At 38.0% G+C, this 22,098-nt stretch overlaps 1 pseudogene; it reads left to right on the top strand.

Annotated features, from left to right (window-relative positions):
* Positions 1-21,802, top strand: part of LOC100469460 — a 156,631-nt pseudogene extending 134,829 nt beyond the window's left edge.
* The last annotated feature ends 296 nt before the right edge of the window (positions 21,803-22,098 follow it).

Genomic DNA, 22,098 nt, shown 5'->3' with positions numbered 1-22,098 from the left:
TAGTGTGGTTTTGATTTGAATTTCCCTGATGGCTAATGATTTTGAACATTTTTTCATGTGTCTGTTAGCCATTTGTATGTATTCATTGGAAAACTGTCTGTTCATATCTTCTGCCCATTTTATGATTTGTTTATTTGTTTCTCATGTATTGAGTTTGAGAAGTTCTTTGTAGATCTTGGATACCAGTCTTTTATCTGTAGCATCATTTGCAAATATATTCTCCCATTCCATGGGCTAACTCTTAGTTTTCTTGACTGTTTCCTTGGCTGTGCAGAAGCTTTATATCTTGATGAAGTCCCACAAGTTCATTTTTTCTTTTGTTTCTCTTGCTTTTGGAGATATGTCATGAAAAAGGTTGCTTTGACCAATGTCATAGAGGTTGCTGCCTATTTCTCCTTTAGGATTTTCATGGATTTCTGTCTCACATGGAGGTCTTTCATCCACTTGGAGTTTATTTTTGTGTATGGTGTGAGAGAGTGGTCAAGTTTAAATCTTTTGCATGTAGTTGTCCAATTTTCCCAGCACCATTTATTGAAGAGACTGACATTTTTCCACCGGATGTTTTTTCATGCTTTAACAAAGATTAGTTCCCCAAAGAGCCGAGGGTCCATTTCTGGGTACTCCATTCTGTTCCATTGGTCTATGTGTCAGTTTTTGTGCCAGTACCATGCTGTCTTTGTGATCGCAGCTTTGCAGAACAGCTCGGGATCCAGCACTGTGATGCCCCCAGCTCCGTTTTTCTTTTTCAATAGTTCCTTTGCGATTCGGGGCCTTTTCTGGTTCCACACAAATTTAAGGACTATTTATTCCAGTTCCTTGAAAAATGTCATTGGTGTTTTGATCGGGATAGCATTGAAAGTGTAGATTGCTCTGGGTTANTCTGGGTAGTATGGACATTTTAACTATGTTAATTCTTCCAATCCATGAGCATGGAATATTTTTCCATCTTTTTGTGTCTTCTTCAGTGTCTTTCAAGAGTGATTTATAGTTTCTAGTATATAGATCCTTTCCGTCTCCGGTTAAGTTAATTCTGAGTTAACGTATGGTTTTTGGTGCTATTGTAAATGGGATGCATTCCCTAATTTCTCTTTCTGCAGTCTCATTATTCATGTATAGAAATGCACTGATTACTGAGCATTGATTTTGTATCCCGCCACATTACTGAATTGCTCTATAACTTCTAGTAGTTTGGGATTGGATTCTCTTGGTTTTTCCATATGGAGTATCATGTCATCCACGAAGAGAAACAGTTTGATTTCTTCTTTGCTGATTTGGATACCTTTTATCCCTTTTTGTTGTCTGATTGCTGTTGCAAGGACTTCTAGTACTATGTTGAATAATAGTGGCGAGAGTGGGCATCCTTGTCGTGTTCCTGATCTTAAGGGAAAGGTTTCCAGCTTTTCCCAATTGAGAATGATATTTTCTGTAGGCTTTTCATAGTCGGTTTTTATGAGATTGAGGAATGTACCCTCTGTCCCTACACTCTGAAGGGTTTTAATCAGGAAAGGATGCTGTATTTTGTCAAATGCTTTTTCTGCATCAATTGAGAAGATCATATGGTTCCTGAGTCTTTTCTTGTTAATATGATGTATCACGCTCATCGATTTGCGAATGTTGAACCACCCTTGCATCGCAGGGAAGAATCGCACTTGGTCACGATGGATAATCCTTTTAATGTACTGTTGGATTCTATTAGCCAGGATCTTTTTGAGGATTTTGGCATCCATATTCATTAGAGAAATCGGTCTGTAATTCTCCTTTTTGAGGGGGTCTTTGCCTGGTTTGGGGATCAAGCTAATATTGGCCTCATAGAATGAGTTTGTTAGCTTTCCTTCTGTTTCTATTTTTTGAAATAGCTTTAGGAGAATAGGTATTATTTCTTCTTTGAAATTTTGGTAGAATTCCCCCAGAAAAACCGTCTGGGCCTGGAGTTTTGTTTTTTGGAAAGTTGTTTATCACTGAATCAATCTCTTCATAATTAATTGGCCTCTATCTCTTCATAATTAATTGGCCTGTTTAAAAAACCAATTTCTTCCTTTTTCAGTCTCGGTAGTTTATAGGTTTCCAGGAAGATCTCCATCTCTTCCAGATTGCTTAATTTATTGGCATAAAGCTGTTGGTAAAAATTTCTAATAATCTTTCCAATTTCATTGGTGTTGGTTGTGACCTCTCCTTTTTCATTCATTATTTTATTAATTTGGGTCCTTTCTCTATTCTAGTGGATAAGTCTTGCCAGCAATGTGTCAATTTTATTGATTCTCCCAAATAACCAGCTTCTAGTTCTGTTGATCTGCTCTACTGTACTCCTGGTTTCTAATTCTTTGATTTCTGCTCTAATCTTGGTCAACTGCTTCCTCGTGCATGGATTAGGCCTGTCCCTCTGTTGCTGTTCCAGCTTCTTGAGGTAAGAATATAAAAACTGTATTTTAGATTTTTCTGTTCTTTTGAGTGAGGCTTCGATGGCTATGTATTTCCCCCTTAGGATTGCCTTTGCAGTATCCCATAGGTTTTGGACCATTGTGTTTTCATTCTTATTGGTCTCCATAAATTATTTAAATTGATTTTTGATTTCCTGGTTAATCAAGTCATTCCTGAGCAGGATGTTTCTTGGTCTCCAAGTGTTTGAGTTTCTTCCAAATTTTTCATTGTGTTTGAGTTCCAATTTCAAAGTGTTGTGTTCTGAGAATATGCAGGGAATAATTTCAGTCTTGTGGTATTGGTTGAGACCTCTTTTGTGTCCCAGAACATGGTCTATTCTTGAGAATGTTCCAAGAACATTAGAATACAATGAATATTCTTTGGATCTGCGGTGTAGTGTTCTATATATATCTATGATGTCCAACTCATCGAGTATGGCATTCTAAGCTCTTGTTTCCTTGCTCATTTCTTGCTTAGGCAATCTGTCTATTGCTGATAGTGGAGTGTTGAGTTCCCCTACTATTAGTGTATTTTTATCTATATGTCTCTTTATTGTGGTTTAGAGTTGGCTTGTGTATCTTGCTGTTTCCCTGTGTGGGGCATATATATTTATAATTGTCATATCCACTTGATGGACGCATCCTTTAAGAATTATATAGTGCCCTTCTATGTCTCTAACTATAGTCTTTAGCTTAAAATCCAATCTGTCTGATATGAGAATTGCTAACCCAGCTTTCTTTTGAGGTCCATTGGCGTGAAAGATGGTATTCCATCCATTTACTTTCAGTCTGAATGTATCTTTAGTGTCAAAAGGAGTCTCTTGTAGACAGCAAATGGATGGGTCATATCTTTTTATCCAACCTGCTACCCTGTGGCATTTTATGGGAGCATTTAGGCCATTTACATTGAGACTGAATATTGAGACTGGACATGATGCCATGTTGACAGTAAAGTCTTTGTTTCTATAGATTGCGACTTTTTGTTTTGTATCACTCTTCGGGCCTTTTTAGTTTTATAGAACCCCCCTTAATATCTCCTGTAGGGCTGGTTTTGTGGTTACGAAATTGGTCAGTGACTGGCGATTCTGGAAGGTCTTTATTTCTCCATCAATTCTAAACGACAGCCTTGCTGGATAAAGGATCCTTGGCTGCATGTTTTTCTCTGAAAGAGCTTTAAAAATGCCCCCTCAACCCTCTCTCTCATTCCAGGTCTGTGTAGACAGGTCTGACGTAATTCTAATACCTTTGCCTTGGAACGTGAGAAATTTCTTTGCCTGGCCACTTTCAATAGTGTATCATTGGATCTAATATTTGCGAATTTCAGTATGAAGTGACATGGTGTAGGTTTGTCGTGGTTGAGCTTGGGAGGGGTCCTCTCTGCCTCTTGGACACGAATGTTTGTTTCCCTTGATAGATTAGGGAAGTTTTCAGCTACAATTTGTTCAAATATCTCTTCTAGACCTCTGTTTTTCTCCACCCCTTTGGGGATGCCAATGATTCTGTCATTGGAATGTTTCATTGAGTCAGTAATCTCCCATAACCTACATTCTTCATATTGGATTTTTTTGAGCCCAGTTTCTATTTTAGCTTTTTCTTCTACTAACCCATCCTCCAATTCACTGATACGTTCTTCTGCCTCATTCACAATGGGCATCAGAGCTTCTAGTTTTGACTGCATTTGGCTCATAGAATTTATAATTTCTGCCAGATTTGCTCTCATTTCCACCCTTAGAGATTATATATTCTCATTAACATTTTTGTTAATACTTTTTTGAAGTCTACACATCATCTTGACCATTGTTACTCTGCATTCCATTCGGATAATTTGGTTATATCCATATCCATTAGGTCTGTGGCAGAGGCCACATACTCATTTTCTTTCCTTTGCTGGGGGGGATTTCTCTTTCTCGTCATTCTGATCAGGAGAGCTTGCGGGGTTGTCCAGAGCCCAAATTATTTACCTGGACCCAGGCCATGCGCCCTTCTTTATAGGGATCTTAGGGATGTGGGCTTCTTGATTTTTTTCAGCCTGCCTTCTGGGAGAGGGGTCTGCTGCTTTGATACTCCGGCAACCTTGTTTGGGTAGAGTCTCTGTGTCCCCTGTGAGGGGGAATGGGGATGGGCACACTGTGAGCCGGTATTTCCAGGCTTTTGTTCTCTGGTGGCTTTCCCTGGCAGTTTGCTGTGCCTCCTATGAGAGTCAGAGCAGCAGTGGCTGAATCTCAGCTTATGTCTCAGAACAGAGGGATCGCCGGCCATTCTCCACTGATGTTCTGGCCAGTCTAACTCTGTTACTGTTGGTGCTGCTCAACCCTGCAGCATCCCGGGATGTGCGCCCCACACCCAGCATCCCAGCCCTCACTTCCAGGGCCAGCGCGTCTCTGTCCTTTGTGTTTCTCATACCGCCAGCCGCCAGCCGCCCTCGCCCGCTCCGAAGCTCTGGCTCTCAGTCTGGTCGCCTGTGTTCCCCGGCTCACGGTCTCAGTCTGCTCTCTCACGGGTGCTGGTCCAAGAGTGCGCCCACTCCCCCGTGCAGGTGGCTACCGCTTCCCAGCGCCGGAACGCAGTGGCTCCCTCCCCCTTCTGTTCATCTTCAGATACCTGTGCACTGTTTCACGGCTCCCCACTTCGCACCTCAGTACTCAGCGCTGGAGATGTTCATTTGTAGAGATCCACATGTATCTTCCTGCGTCTCAGGCTGATTCCATGGATGTTCAGGCTGGTCTGGTACCTATCCACCTCGACTCAGTGGACCGGCTGAAAAGGGGTCCCCTACTCCTCCTCCATCTTAACTCCAAGCTCTCCTTTATTTTCTTTCTTAAATTCCACATATGAGTGAAATAATGTGGTATTCATCTTTCTATGACTGACTTATTTTTCTTAGAATAATACTCTCTAGCTCAACCCATGTCATTGCGAATGGAAAGATTTATTTCTTTTTTGTGGCTGAGTAATATTCCATTGTATGTGTGTATGTGTGGTGTGTGTGTGTGTGTGTGTATACCACTTCTTTATCCATTCATCAGTCAATGGATACTTGGCCTTTTTCTATAATTTACCTATTGTAGATAATGTTATAAAAATTGAGGTGCATGTACCCCTTTGAATTTCTATTTTTGTATTCTCTGAGTAAATATCTAGTAGTGTAATTTCTGGATTTTAGGATAGTTCTATGTTAAAGTTTTTGAGGAATCTCCATACTGTTTTCCAAATTGGCCGCACCAGTTTGCATTCCCATCAACAGAGCAAGAGGGTTCCCCTTTCTCAATACCCTAACCAAAACCTGTTGCTTTTCCTGTGGATTTTAGCCATTCTGACAAGTGTGAGGTGATATCTCATTGCAGGGAAATTTGAATTTCCCTGGTGATGAGTGAGGTTGAACATCTTTTCATGTGTCAGTTGACCATCTGTATCTCTTCTCTGGAAAAAAAAAATGTCTATTCATGTCCTCTGCCCAGTTTTTTAAAAAAACTTAACAGGAGAAAAGACAAATCTTCAATGCAAGTAATATACAGGAACACAGAGAAGCATGTGACTGAAAGGGTCAGTTAGATTTTGGGGCCTATATAGCATTTTAATAGGGAAAGGGAAGATGGAGAAAGAGCATTTATGGGAAAACAAACGACTTTTAGGAAAGATAAATGGGTCCTTAGGAAAATAGATGGGACATAGAATAGTTTTGTGACAATGCCTGTTTAGGTGATCTCTTGTCCTGGTGCTGACATCTGTCTCTGGGGTTAACAGTCAAACTTTCCTGGTTAAGAAACTCCCTGGAAGATGATTTATGACAGTTGAGTTCTTGGAGAAGCTCTGATTTTAGGCAAATAATAGGAGATTTGGGGTGGAGGATGGGGAGCCTCTATATATGTTCATTTTTATTAATTTTATTTATTTTTTATGTTGTTAACCAACATATAGTACATCATTAGTTTTTGATGTAGTGTCCAACAATTCATCAGTTGTGCATAACACCCAGTGCTCATCAGAAATTCCCTCCTTAATACCTATAATTTTTATTGGATTATTTGCTTTTTGGATTTTGAATTTTATATGTTCTTTATATATTTTGGATACTAACCCTTTATTAGGTATGTCATTTGCAAATATCTTGCCCATTCTAGGTTGCCTTTTAGTTTTGTTGATTTTTTCTTTTTCTGTGCAAAGACCTTATTTTGATCAAGTCCCAATAATTTATATTTGCTTTTGTTTCTGTTGCCTCAGGAGACATATCTAGAAAGAAGTTGCTATGGCTAATGTCAATGAGATTACCGCCTTTGTTCTCTTCTAGGGTTATAATGGTTTCATGTCTCACATTTAGGGCTTTCATCTGTTGTAGTTTTTTTGTGTGTATGGTTTAAGAAAGTGGTCCAGTTTCATTCTTTTGCATGTTGTTGTACAGTTTTCCCAACACCATTTGTTGAACAGATTTTCCCATTGGATATTCTTTCCTGCTTTGTCAAACATTTATTGACCATACAGTTGTGGGGTCAGTTCTGGACTTTCTATTCTGTTCTATTGCTCTATGTATCTATTTTGTGCCAGTAGCATACTGTTTTGATTACTACAGATTTATTTTATAATTGGAAGTCAGAAATTTTTTTTAAAATATTTTATTTATTTATTCAACAGAGATAGAGACAGCCATCGAGAGAGGGAACACAAGCAGGAGGAGTGGGAGAGGAAGAAGCAGGCTCCTAGCAGAGGAGCCTGATGTGGGGCTCGATCCCACAACACCGGGATCACGCCCTGAGCTGAAGGCAGACGCTTAACCGCTGTGCCACCCAGGCGCCCCGGAAGTCAGAAATTTTGATGCCTTCAGGTTTGGTTTTCTTTTTCAAGGTTGCTTTGGTTATTTGGGGTCTTTTGTGGTTCCATATAAAATTTGCTCTGTTGTAGCTCTGTGAATAATGCAGTTGGTATTTTCTTAGGGATGACACTAAATGTGTAGATTGCTTTGGGTAACACAGACATTTTAACAATAGTTGTTCTTCCAATCCATGAGCATGGAATGTCTTTCCATTTTTTGTGTGTCATCTTCAATTTCTTTTGTAAGTGTTTTATAGTTTCCAGAGTATAATTCTTTCACCTCTTTGGTTAGATTTATTATTAAGTATCTTATTGTATTTGGTTCAATTATAAAAGGGATTGATTCCTTAATTTCTCTTTCTGCTACTTCATTTTTTGTGTATAGAGATGCAATAGATACCTTGATTTTGCGTCCTATTACTTTGCTGAATTCATTTATTAGTTCTAGCAATTTTTTTCATGGACACTTTCAGGTTTTCTATATAGAATATCATGTCATCTGGAAATAGTGAAAGTATCTCTTCTTCCTTGTAAATTCAAATGTCTTTTATTTCTTTTTCTTGTCTGATTGATGTAGATAGGACTTCCCATACTATTTCACATAGAAATAGTGACAGAGGCATCCTTGTCTTGTTCCTGACCATAGAGGAAAGACTGTCAGTTTTCTTTTTCCATAAAGGATGATATTAGCTGTTATTCATATATGTCCCTAATTAGGTTGAGGTATGTTTCCCCTAAACCTACTTTGTTCAGGGTTTTCATCATGAATGGATGTTGTACTGTGTCAAATGCTTTTTCCTTTTTTTTTTCTTAAGATTTTATTTATTTATTCATGAGAGACAGAGAGAGAGAAAGAGAGAGAGAGAGAGAGAGAGAGAGAGAGAGAGAGAGAGGCATAGGGAGAAGCAGGCTTCCTGCAGAACAGGGAGCTCAATGCGGGACTTGATCCCAGGACCCTTGGATCATGACCTGAGCCAAAGGCAGACGCTTAACCAACTGAGCCACCCAGGGGCCCCTCAAATGCTTTTTCTACATCTATTGAAATGATTGCATGTCTCTTTCTTTTATTAATGTGATGTATCACATTGATTGATTTGAGAGTGTTGAACCACTCTTGCAACCTAGGCATAAATCCCCTTGATGGTAGTGAATGATTTTTTAAAACATGTTTTTGGATTTGGTTTGTTAGTATTTTATTTAGAATTTGTGCATGTATGTTCATCAGTGATATTGGTCTGTAGATTTCATTTATAGTGGTGCTTGATCTGTTTTTGGTATCAGAGTAATGTTGGCCTGATAGAATGAATTTAGAATTTTTCCTCCCTTTTTTAATTTTTTGGAATAGTTTCAGAAGAGTAGGCATTAACTCTTTTTTAAATGTTTTGTAGATTTTTCCCATGAAGACTTCTAGTCCTGGACTTTTCATTTGTTGGAAGTTTTATTATTATTATTATTACTGATTCAATTTCTTTGCTCATTGTCAGTCTGTTCAATTTTTTGATCTTCCGGTTTCAGTTTTGATAGTTTATTTATTTGTAGGAATTTATCCATTTCTTCTATTTTTTCCAACTTCTTGCATATAGATTTTCATAATATTTTCTTTCAATTGTATTTTTGTGGTGTTGGTGGTTATTTCTCTTCTCTTACTTGTGGTTTTATTCATTCGGGTCTTTTCTCATTTTTTTTTTTTGATGAGTCTGGCCAGAGATTTTTCAATTTTTTAATTTTTTTTCAAAGAATCAGCTCCTGATTTCATTGGCCTGTTCTATTGTTTTTTAGTTTCCATATCATTTATTTCTGCTCTAACCTTTAATATCTCTCTTTTTCTACTAGATTTTGGCTTCATTTGTTATTATTTTTTTATCTCCTTTAGGTGTAAGTTTAAGTGGTTTATTTGAGGTTTTCCTTGCTTCTTGAGTTAGGCCTGTGTTGCTATATAATTCTCTCTTAGGACCTCTTTGCTGCACTGAAAAGTTTTGCACTATTGTGTTTTCTCTCTTTCTTTTTTTTTCAATGTTATATATCAATTTTATTTCAGTAAAGCTGGAAAAATCAAATTTAAAAAAAATTTAGTACATTATTAGTTTTTGATATAATGTTCAATGATTCATTAGTTCAGTATTGTTATACTGAACCAGTGCTCATCATATCACATGGCCTCATTAATGCCATGTACTGTGGTGTTTTAATTTTTATTCGTTTCCACATATTGTTAGATTTCTTCATTGATTTCCTGGTTGACCCATTCATTCTTTAGTAGCATATTGTTTAACTTCCATGTATTTGTTCTTTCCAGATTTTATCTTGTGGTCGACTTCTAGTTTCATAGTGTTGTGGTCAGTTTGTTTCTCAGAACATTTGCATGGTATGACTTACTTTTGTATTTGTTGAGGCCTGCTGTGTGACCTAATATGTAATCTATTCTGGAGAATGTTCCATGTTGAACTAGAAAATAATGTGTATTCTGCTGTCTTAGGACACAGTGTTCTGAGTATACCTGCTCAGTTCATTTGGTCCAGGGTATCATTCAAAGCCACTGTCCCTTGCTTATTTTCTGTTGACATGATCTCTTTATTAATGTAAGCAGGGTGTAAAAATCACCCATCATTATTGTATTATGATCAATTAATTCCTTTATGTTTGCTTTTAATCGTTTTATGTATTTGGGTGCTCCCATGTTAGGTGCATAAATATTTACAATTGTTATATATTTTTGTTGGATTGTCTCTGTTACTATGAAATAGTTCCCTTCCCCATCTCTTAGTACAGTCTTTGGTTTAAAATCTAATTTATCTGATACAAGGATTGCCACCCCAGCTTTCTTTTGATATCCATTAGCATGATAAATTGTTTTCTACCCCCTCACTTTCAACTGGAGGTGTCTTTGGGTCTTAAATGAATCTGTTGCAAACACTTTTTGTTTTAAAGTCCAGTTTTTCTGATAAGTGTATTGAGACTCTGGCTTTCTTTTGACATCCATCTGTGAGAAAAATTTTTCCCACTCTCTCACTTTTGATCTGCAGGTGTTCTTAGGTTTCAGATGAGTGTCTTGAAGGCAACATATAGATGGGTCTTGTTTTTTAATCCACTCTGACACCCTATGTGTTTTGATACGAGCATTTAGTCCATTTACATTCTAAGTAATCATTGATATATATGCATTTATTGCCATTTTATCCTTTGTTTTGTCATGTTTCTGGAGATTTTCTCTCTTCCTTTCTTGTCTTTGTCAATTTTGGTCTCTTTTTTACACTCAAAATGTCCTCTTTAATATTCCTTTCAGTGATTGCTTAGTGGCCATGATCTACTTTAGTTTTTGTTTTTCTGGGAAACTCTTTATCTCTCCTTGCATTCTTAATAATAGCCCGACTGGTTAGTGTATTTTTGGCTGCTGAGTTTACCTATTCAGCACTTCCAATATTTTGTGCCACTCCCTTCTGGCTTACTTTTTTCTTTTTTTAATTTCCAGTTAACCTTATGGATTTTCCCTTGTAAGTGAAGGACTTCTTTTGTCTTGCTGCTTTTAGAATTTTTTCTTAATCACTATATTTTGCAAATTTAATTGTGCTATGTATTTGTGTGCATCTGCTTTTTTAAATTATTATTTTGATGGGAGTTCTGTGTGCCTTCTGGCTCTGGATGTCTGTTTCCTTCCCCAGATTAGGGAACTTTCCAGCTATTATTTTGTCAAATAAATTTTCTGCCCTGTTTTCTCTCTTTTCTTCTCTGGGACTCTTCTAATATGAATGCTATTATGTTTGATGGTGTCTCTGAGTTCCCTAAGTCTCTTCCCATGTTTTATAATTCTTTTTGTCTTTAGTTCACCTTTATTATTTTCCATTATTTTGTCTTCTAGGTCAAATTAATTAATTAATTGCTCTGCTTCTCCAAGCCCGGGGTTTGTTGCATCAAGCCTGTTTCTAAACTCATTAATTGTGCTCCTCATCTCCGACTGATTCTTTTTTAACTCTTTTATCTCTGTGGTAAGGTTCTCACTTATGTCTTTTATTCTTTTTCTTAAGATTTTTAAAATTTATTTTAAATAGAGGGGCAGGTGGGACAGGGGGAGAGAAAATCTTAAGCAGACTCTGTGCTGAGTACAGAGCCTGACACAGGGCTTGACCTTATGACCTTAAGATCATGACCTGAGCCAAAATCAAGAGTCAGACCCTAAACAAACTACATCACACAGGCACTCTTTAAATTATTTTCTCATTTCAGTGAGTATCCTTGTAATTCTTGTTTTAAATTCTCCATTAGGCATTTTACCTATATCTGTTTTCACTTACATCTCTGGCCATAGACTTTTCTTGCTCTTTCATTTGGGATAAATTTCTCTGTCTTGGTATTTTGTCTAAGTTTCTGCCTTCTTCTGTATGTCAGAAAAACCAGTTATGTCTCCTACTCCTGAAAGTAATGACCTTATGAGGAAGAGGTCATGTAGTGCCTAGGTCCTGGTGCTGTATTTTGGCTTCTCTATCCTTCAGGTAAGTCATCTGCAGAGGCTATCTTTGTCTGTCGTGTGCAATGTTTCATCCCTGGCCTGAATGTGGTGAGTTTTATCTAGGTGTGCTCTGGTCTGCTTGTGAAATGATACCTGACACCAACTCCACCAGAAGTGAAGCCCTGCAGAAGATTTTGTCCAGAGATATGGTTTGGGTAAGGGTTTGTGCTGGTCTTTTGGGGAAGGGGCTCACTGCACCGAGACTCAGGCAAGCATGACTGAGTAGGGCAGTCCCATCAGAGCTCAACTGGGTGGGACTTAGTGTAAGCAAGTTAGGCAGCCAGTATCAGTGCTGTATTCCTTCCTATAGGTGCTCCTGTGTTTCACTGAGCTTCACAGAGGTGAATGGTGCTGGCCAGCTTCTTCGTTCCTGAAGTGGTGTCTCTGTGAATGCTGCCTCTCAGGGATGCACTCTGAGAAGGGGAAATATTCTCTCCACTATGTGCCCCAGACCTTCAGATCACTCTTTCCAAGCTATGTACCCCTGGGTTGTTTGCCTGCCTTTTCTCCAGGAGCAGTCCCAGTGCCCTTAGCCCCACTTCCCTCCACACTTTGTCCCGGCCAAACTAAACTAAATCTCTAGGCTTTTACCCTGCTGGCTGCAAAAATTCATGAAATTCAGCTCCTCCAATTTTCCAAGCCAAAGGCTTTGGAGAAACTTTCCCCTTGTGTGTTCCCCTGCATGCTCCTCTCTCTCTTCCCCATGTCCACAACCATGACTACCTCCCCTCTGCAGCACTAAAAATCCATTTCTCCCCTAAACCATGTCTTCATACTTCTTACCTTCTTTGATGTGGTCTCTTCTCTTCCTTTAGTTGTAGAGCTCATTCTGACAGGCTTCAGATTGATTTCTAGGGTATTTAGGATGTTTCGATAGTTATCTAGGTGTGTTTGTGGAGTGAAGTGAGCCTAGGGTCCTCCTTTTCCAGTGCCACCTTCCTCTCTTGAACAGTGCTCATTTGATGTCTTCTATCATCTCAATGAAATTTTTTAAAAAATCATTATCTTAGAGTGGGGAAGAGAGAATGAGGAGTTGAATTGATAACAGAAAAAGCATGTGAAATAGTCATCTCTGGAAGTAAGGAAAGTAAATTGACTAAGGCAGGTGTCAGAAAATTATGGTCTATGGGCCAAATCTGACCATTGACTGTTTTTATGAATATTTTTTTTCTTTCTGGACACAGAGCTGCTTATTTTTTTTTTTCACATATTGTCTATGACTGCTTTATAATAACAAAGCTGACTATTTCCAATGGAGTCATCATGTTTCACAAACCCTATAATACTTACTATTTGGAGCTTGAAAAATGGTTGCCAACTCCTGGACTAGAGATATGTACTAGGATCACTTAACATTGTAAAAACCCACTTCCGGTTTTTTGACATAAATCTATTGTGAGACTAGTCAACATAGTTGTATATTTTCCTCCATCCTCATTGGGTTGCTTAGGAGAAGTTATAAAATAGGGAAAAGTCAAATTTAACCAGGGTTGCATTTTGCCAGACAATTGTGAGGGGGAGAAAAAGAGTCTAGGAAGTTATAAGTTTTGGTTCTAATGATAGATCATAGAATCTAATGAAGGTAATGAAGAAAGTGAAATAAAAATAAATATTTTGGAAGGGTTATTTCAGCAAAATGGCAGAGTTGGAAACCCAGAAGCTCCTTCCTGCCACAGAGACACTGATTCAACAACAGTACACACAACAATTCTCTTTTTGAGAAATGTCGAACCAGTTCAAAAGTTCCTGCACCTCAAGCAAGCACAAAACAGGTGCATCAAACCTGGTGGTAACTCACATACCATGATTCCTACTTCTGGTTCAGCATTGCATGATGAAAAGGAAACTCCAAGCTATAAGCTTGTCCTTGGAGAGAGAAAGAGATCACTAAAACATATATCCAGTGTTCAGATATTTTAGGGACTGATTTTTGTCTTGTCTGGATCTAAGTGTTGGTAGGAGGAGGTCCCATATTGGGCACTATTGAGAACAAAGTCAATGACTTGGATGAGCACACAATCACTCAACATAATTCTCTCCCCAGTTGAGGGGAAGAAACACCACAACTACTGCCTTTCTTCCTGGGGAGGGAAAGAGTTGAAGCATACATACAATATATTAGCTCTTCAGGAAGCTGCCTGAGGTAGTGGTTTTTGTCTAGCCTGTCTCAGAAAGCTGATGGGATTCAGTGTACTCTAGAAGCCAAGAAGACATGTAGGACAAAAGAGAACTGGGTGGCTTACTCCTGGCCTACAAGACATGATGCAACAGTCAAGGGAAATACAGCTTTAGGACCTGTCCTCAGAATGGAAAGAGAGGAGTGAAGCATGCATCCAACATTATGCATTTTCAGGGAGCTGGCCACTGGACAGGTTTCTGTCTCGACTGACTTGAAGAACTGGTCTTGGCATACATTAGAAGCCTGGTAGCTGCTGAAAACTAAACATAGCTGGGAATCTTACTGCAGGTCCAGATAACTTGTATCATATACAATGAGGGAGCAAGAGATTATGAATCCCTTAAAAAAAAAAACCCGGAAAATCCCTCTATTTGGGATTTACATGCATAAATGAATGAGATGAAGCACTATATAATAATAAAGGGGACAATCCAGTAAGAAGATCTAACAATTGCATATATTTATGCAACCAACATGGAAGCACCCAAAAATATAAAACAACTTATAACAAACATAAAGGAATTCATTGATAATAATATAATAATAATAGGGAATTTTAACACCACACTCACATCAATGGGCAGATCACCTAATCAGAAAATCAACAAGGAAATGATGGTTTTGAATGACACACTGGATCAGGTGGACTTCACAGATATATTCAGAATATTTTATCCCAAAGCAGCAGAATACACATTCTTTTCAAGTGCACATGGGCTATTCTCCAGAATATATCACATACTATGTCACAAATCAGGCCTCAATAGGTAAAATGGTTAAGATAATACCATGCATATTTTCTGACCACAATGCTATGAAACATGAAGTCATCCACAAGAAAAAAGACCACAAATACGTGGAGGTTAAAGTCCATCCTACCAAATAATTAATGGGTCACCCAGGAAATTAAAGAAAAAATTAAAAAATACATTGAAAAAAATGAAAAGGAAAACACCATGGTCCAAAACCTTTGGGATGAGGCAAAAGCAGTCATAAGGGAGAACTATATAGTAATACAGGTCTACCTTAAGAAGCAAGAAAACTCCCAAATAAGCAACCTAAACTTACACCTAATGGAGATAGGAAAATATCAACAAATGAAGCTTTAAGTGAGAAGAAGGGGGGGAATAAAAGAGACTAGGTCAGAAATAACTGAAATAGAAAGTTAAAAAAAAAAAAAGCCTAAACAGTAGAACTGCTCAATGAAACCAGGAGCTGTTTGTTTGAAAACACTAATAAAAAATTATAAGTGTCTAGCCAGACTTATCAAAAAGAAAGGAGAAATGACACAAATAAATAAAACTCACAAATTAAATAGGAGAAATAAACAGCAATACCACAGAAATAAAAACAATTAGAATATTATGAAAAATCATGTGTCAACAAAGTGGACAACCTCGAAGAAATGGGTAAATTCCTAGAAACATATAAATTACCAAAACTGTAAAAGCAAGAAAAGGAAAACATGAACAGACTGATAAGTATAAAGGAAATTGAATCAATAATCAAAAGTCTTCCAAAAAACAAAAGACCAGGGTCAAATGACTTCACAGGGGCATTCTACCAAATATTTAAAGAAGCATTAATACCCATTCTTCTCAAACTATTCCAAAAATTATAATTGGAAGGAAAACTCCAAACTCATTCAAGGAGGCCAGCATTATGCTGATTCCAAAAACAGACAAAGACTCCAGTAAAAAAGAGAACTATAGGCCAATATCCCTGATGAACATGGATGCAAAAATTATTCACAAAATACTAAAAAATCAATTCCAACACTACATTAGAAGAATCATTCACCACAATCAAGTGGGATTTATTCATGGGTTGCAAGGTTGGTTTAATATTCACAAATCAATCAATGTGATACACCACATTAATAAAATAAATGATAAGAACCATATGATCCTGTCAATAGATGCAAAAAAAGCATCTGACAAAATATGACATCTTTCTTGATTAAAAACAAAAACAAAACAAAAAAACTTCAGTGTAGGGATAAAGGGAACACATCTCAAGATCATAAAAGCCATATATGAAAAACCCACAGTGAATATCATCCTTAATAGGTAAAAACTGAGAGCTTTTCCCCTAAGATCAGGAACATGACAGGGATGTCCTCTTTCACCACTGTTGTTCAACATAGTACTGGAAGTCCTAGCCTCAGCTATGAGACAGCAAAAAGAAATAAAACACATCCAAATTAGCAAAGAAGTCAAACTTTTACTCTTCACAGATAAAATGGTACTCTATGTTGAAAACCGAGGGGTGCCTGGGTGGCACAGCAGTTAAGCATCTGCCTTCAGCTCAGGGCGTGATCCTGACATTCTGGGATCGAGCCCCACATCAGGCTCCTCTGCTGTGAGCCTGGTTCTTCCTCTCCCCCTCCCCCTGCTTGTGTTCCCTCTCTCGCTGGCTGTCTCTATCTCTGTCGAATAAATAAATAAAATCTTAAAAAAAAAAAAAAGAAAACAGAAAAGACTCCACTCCCAAAAATTGCTAGAACTTATACAGGAATTCAGCAAAGTTGCAGGATATAGAATGAAAGCACAGAAGTCGATTGTATTTTTATACACTAACAAATATTGTTAAAATTTCTATAATATCAGGGGCGCCTGGGTGGCACAGCGGTTAAGCGTCTGCCTTTGGCTCAGGGCGTGATCCCGGCGTTATGGGATCGAGCCCCACATCAGGCTCCTCTGCTATGAGCCTGTTTCTTCCTCTCCCACTCCCCCTGCTTGTGTTCCCTCTCTCGCTGGCTGTCTCTATCTCTGTCAAATAAATAAATAAAATCTAAAAAAAAAAAAAAAAAGGCTTCCCTTCCCCAAGATGATGGAAGCCCTTAAAAAAAAATTTCTATAATATCAAAAGCAATGTACATATTTAATGCCATCCCTATGAAAACACCACCATCATCTTTCACAGTGCTGGAACAAACAATCCTAAAATTTGTATGGAACCACAAAGGAACCCAAATAGCCAAAGCAATCTTGAAAAAGAAAAGCAAAGCTGGAGTCAGGCAACATGATGTCCCCAGCTTTGTTTTTCTTTTCCAACATTCCCTTGGTGATTCTGGTCTCTGGTACCATACAAATTTTAGGATTGTTTGCTCCAGATCCTTGAAAAATGCCAATGGTATTTTAATAGGGATGACATTGAAAGTGTAGATTGCTCTGGGCAGGATAGATATTTTAACAAGGTTTATTCTTCTAATCCATGAGCATGGAATGTTTTTCCATCTTTTTGTGTCTTCCTCAATTTCTTTCATAAGTGTTCTGTAGTTCCTAGAGTATAGATTCTTTACCTCTTTGGTTAGGTTTATTCCTAGGTATCTTATGGTTTTCGGTGCTATTGTAAATGGAATTGATTTCTTAATTTCTCTTTCTTCTGCCTCATTGTTCATGTACAGAAAAAAACTGATTTCTGTGCATTGATTTTGTATCCTGCCACATTGCTGAATTGCTGTATGAGTTCTAGTAATTTGAGGGTGGAGTCTTTTGGGTTTTCCACATAAAATATCATGTCATCTGCAAAGAGAGAGAGTTTGGTTTCTTTTTTGCCAGTTTGAATGTGTTTTGTTTCTTTCTGTTGTCTGATTGCTGAGGCTAGGACTTCAAGCAATATGTTGAACAATAGTGGTGTGAGTGGTCATCCCTGTCATGTTCCTGACTTTAAGGGTAATGCTCTCAGCTTTTCCCCATTGATAATGATTTTCACTGTGGGATTTTCATAGATGGTTTTTATGATAGGAATGTTTCCTTTATCCCTGTACTCTGAAGAGTTTTAATCAGGAAAAAATGCTGTATTTTGTCAAATGCTTTATCTGCATCAATTGAAAGTATCATATGATTCTTGTCTTTTCTTTTATTAATATGCTCTATCATGTTGATTGATTTGCTTACGTTGAGCCACTCTTGCAGCCCAGGAATAAATCCCACTTCGCCGTGGTGAATAATCCTTTTAATGTACTCTTGGATCCTATTCGCTAAGATCTTGTTCAGTATTTTGGCATCCATGTTCATCAGAGATATTAGTCTGTGATTCTCCTTTTTGATGGGATCTTTGCCTGGTTTTGGGCTCATGGTAATGCCGATCTCAGAGAAGGAGTTTGAAAGTTTTCCATCTGTTTCTATTTTTTGAACCAGCTTCAGGAGAATAGGTATTATTTCTTCTTTAAATGTTTGGTAGAATTCCCCCTTGGAAGCCATATGGCCCTGGACTCTTGTTTTTTGGGAGGTTTTTGATTACTGCTTCAATTTTGTTACTGGTTATTGGTCTATTCAGATTGTCTATTTCTTCCTGTTTCAGTCTTGGTAGTTTATAAGTTTCCAGGAAGGCATCCATTTCTCCCATGTTGCTTAATTTGTTGGTGTATAGTTGCTCTTAATAATTTCTAATAATTGTTTCTATTTCCTTGATGTTAGTCATGATCTCTCCCCTTTCATTCATGATTTTATTAATTTGGGTCCTTTCTCTTTTCTTTTTGATAAGTCTGACCAGTGGTTTATCAATCTTATTAATTCTTTCAAAGAACCAGCTTCTTGTTTTGTTGATCTGCTGTACTGTTTTTCTGGTTTCTATTTCATTGATCTCTGCTCTAATCTTTATTATTTCTCTTCTCTTGCTTGGTTTAGGTTTTATTTGTTGTTCTTTCTCCAGCTCCTTTAGGTGTAAGGTTAGCTTATGCATTTGGGATTTTTCTATTTTTGTGAGAGAGGCTTGGATGCCTATGAATTTCCCTCTTAGGACCACTTTTGACAATATGGAGTTTCCTCAAGGTGTTAAAAATAGAGCTACCCTACTATCCAGTGATTGCAGTACTCGGTATTTACCTCAAAGATGCAGATGTAGTGAAAATAAGGGGTACATGCATCCCAATGTTCATAGCAGCAATGTCCACAATAGCCAAACTGTGGAAGGAGCTGAGATGCTCTTCAACAGATGAATGGATAAAGAATATGTAGTAGAATGGAATATTATTCAGACAGCAGAAAAGATGAATACCCACCATTTGCATCAACATGGATGGAACTATAGGGGATCATGCTAAGTGATGTCAAGCAGAGAGAGACAATTATCATATGGTTTCACTCATGTGTAGAACATAAGCAATAGCATGGAGGACCATATGGGAAGGAAGGGAAATCTGAAGGGGGAGAAAACAAAGGGAGAGATGAACCATGACAGACTATGGACCCCGGGAAACAAACTGAGGGTTTCAAAAGGGAGGGGGATTGGGAGATGGGGTAACAGTGTAATGAGTATTAAGGAGGGCATGTGTCGTGATGAGCACTGGGTGTTATATGCAACTAATGAATCATTGAACACTACATCAAAAACTAATGATGTACTATACAGTGCCTAACTGAAAGTAATTTAAAAAAAAAGAAAATCAAAACTGGAGACATCACAATTCTAGAACTCTAGTTATATTATAAAGCTGTAGTGAGACAGTATGGTACCGGCACAAAAATAAACATATAGATCAATTGAACAGAATAGAAAATCCAGAAAAGGACCTATGATAGTATGATCAACTAATATTTGGCAAAGGAAGAAAGGATATCCAGTTGGAAAAAGGTTTTCAATGAATTATGTTGGGAAAACTGGACAGCAATAAGCAAAAGAATGAAACTAGACACTTTCTTATACTGTACACAATAATAAATTCAAAATGGATGAAACACCTGAAATGGAGACAGGAAACCATTGAAATTCAAGAGGAGATCACAGACAGTAAACACTTTGACATTGGTCATAGCAACGTCTTACTAGATATGTCTCCTGAGGCAAGGGGGAAAAAAGGAAAATTAAACTATTGGGACTTCTTCAAGATAAAAAGCTTCTGCACAGCAAAGGAGAAAACCAACAATACTAAAAGGCAACCTATGGTATGGGAAAAAATATTTGTGAATGACATACCTGATAAAGAATTACCATCCAAAACATATAAAAACTTATCAAACTCAACACCCAAAAAACAAATAATCTGGTTAAGAACTGGGCAGAAGTCATAAATAGACATTTTTCCAAAAAAGACATACAAATGAAAAATGACATGAAAAGGTGCTTGGGATGCCTGGGTGTCTCAGTTGGTTAAGTGTCTGCCTTCAGCTCAGGTCATGATTGCAGGGTCATGGGATGGAGCCCTGCATCAGGCTCCCTGCTCAGTGGGGAGTCCGCTTCTCCCTTTCCCTCTGCCTATCACTCCCCGTGCTTGTGGTCTCTCTTTCTCTGACAAATAAATAAAATCTTTAAAAAAAAAGAAGAGATTCTCAACATCACTGATCAGGGAAATACAAATCAAAACTGCATTGAGATATCACCTAACACCTGTCAGAATGACTAAAAATAACCCAGGAAACAACAAATGTTGGTGAGAATTTGGAAAAATTGGAATCCTCTTGCTCTGTTGGCAGGAATGCAAACTGGTGCAGCCACTCTGGAAAAACAGTATGGAGGTTCCACGAAAAGGTAAAAATAGAACTACCCTTTGACTCAGCAATTATACTACCAGGTATTCACCTAAAGGATACAAAAATACTGACTCAAAGGGATACATAAACCCTGATGCTTACAGCAGCATTATCAACAATAGCCAGATTATGGAAAGAGCCTAAATATCCATCATCTAATGAATGGATACAAAACCGGATATTAGCTATAAAAAGGAATGAAGCTCTTCTGCCACCATTTTATTTTATTTTATTTTTAAAGATTTTATTTTATTTATTCGACAGAGATAGAGACAGCCAGCGAGATAGGGAACACAAGCAGGGGGAGTGGGAGAGGAAGAAACAGGCTCATAGCGGAGGAGCCTGATGTGGGGCTCGATCCCATAACGCCAGGATCACGCCCTAAGCCGAAGGCAGACGCTTAACCACTGTGCCACCCAGGCGCCCCTTCAGCCACCATTTTAAATCCAGCTCCATACAACGCTCCACTGCCACTGCTGCCACAACCCAGACTGCGGACCAGCAACCCTGGCTGACAACTCCACCACCATAGAGGACAGGAAGGAGTCCAGCAACATAGAGGAATTCACAGAGGGATCCAAGATCAATGTAAGCAAGAATCACCAGGATAATGGTATAATGTTTATTGGAGGCTTGAGCTGGGATATAAGCAAGAAAAATCTGACTGAATATTTGTCTCGATTTGGGGAAATTGTAGATGATACAACTAAAACAGATACAGTGACTGGAAGATCAAGAGGATTTGGATTTTTGCTTTTCAAAGATGCTGCTAGTGTTGATAAGGTTTTGGAACTGAAAGAACACAAACCAGAGGGCAAATTGATAGACCCCTAAAGGGCCAAAGCTTTAAAAGGGAAAGAACCCCCCAAACAGATTTTTGTGGGTTGATTGATTCCAGATATTTCCAAAGAACAAATTAAAGACTATTTTGGAGTCTTTGGAGAGATTGAAAATATTGAACTTCCCATGGATACAAAAACAAATATGTTTTTTCACCTATACAGATGAAGAGCCAGAAAAGAAATTGTTAGAAAGCAGATATTATCAAATTGGTTCTGGAAAGTATGAAATCAAAGTTGCACAACCCAAAGATATATATAGGCATCAACAGCAACAACCAAAAGGAGGAAGAGGTGATGCAGCTGGTGAACGAGGTGGTACTAGGGGTCATGGATGAGGTCAGAGCCAAAACTGGGGCCAAGGATTTAATAAGTATTATGATCAAGGATATGGAAATTACAGTAGTGCCTATGGTGGTGATCAAAATTATAGTGACTATGGCGGCTATGATTATACTAGGTATAACTATGGGAACTATGGATATGGACAGGGATATGCAGACTACAGTGGTCAATAGAGCACTTAGAGCAAATCATCCCAAGAGGGTGGCAATCACCAAAACAATCACCAGCCGTACTAAAGGAGGATGTTGGAGAAAACAGGAGGGGATTGCTAAAGTTAACACATCTTGTAAGACGACATTGAAGATTGGTCTTCTGTTGATTTAAGATGATTATTTTGTAGAATAGTTTCTGGTGTACAAGACACAACTGTGTCCAACCGTATATAGCTGCCAGTTAATTTTCTTTATTTTTACTTTGTCTTTTGCTATCTGTTTTATGACTCGATGTGGATTTGTGTTTGTTCATTTTATTTGTATGACTTCATGTTAAACTTCAAATAAATGTTTCCTTATGTTAAAAAAATGAATGAAAT

Source organism: Ailuropoda melanoleuca, chromosome X, assembly GCF_002007445.2.
Source record: "Ailuropoda melanoleuca isolate Jingjing chromosome X, ASM200744v2, whole genome shotgun sequence".
Lineage (NCBI taxonomy): Eukaryota > Metazoa > Chordata > Mammalia > Carnivora > Ursidae > Ailuropoda > Ailuropoda melanoleuca.
The sequence above is the reverse complement of the archived record's forward strand: the minus strand, read 5'-3'. Positions and strand labels throughout refer to the sequence as shown.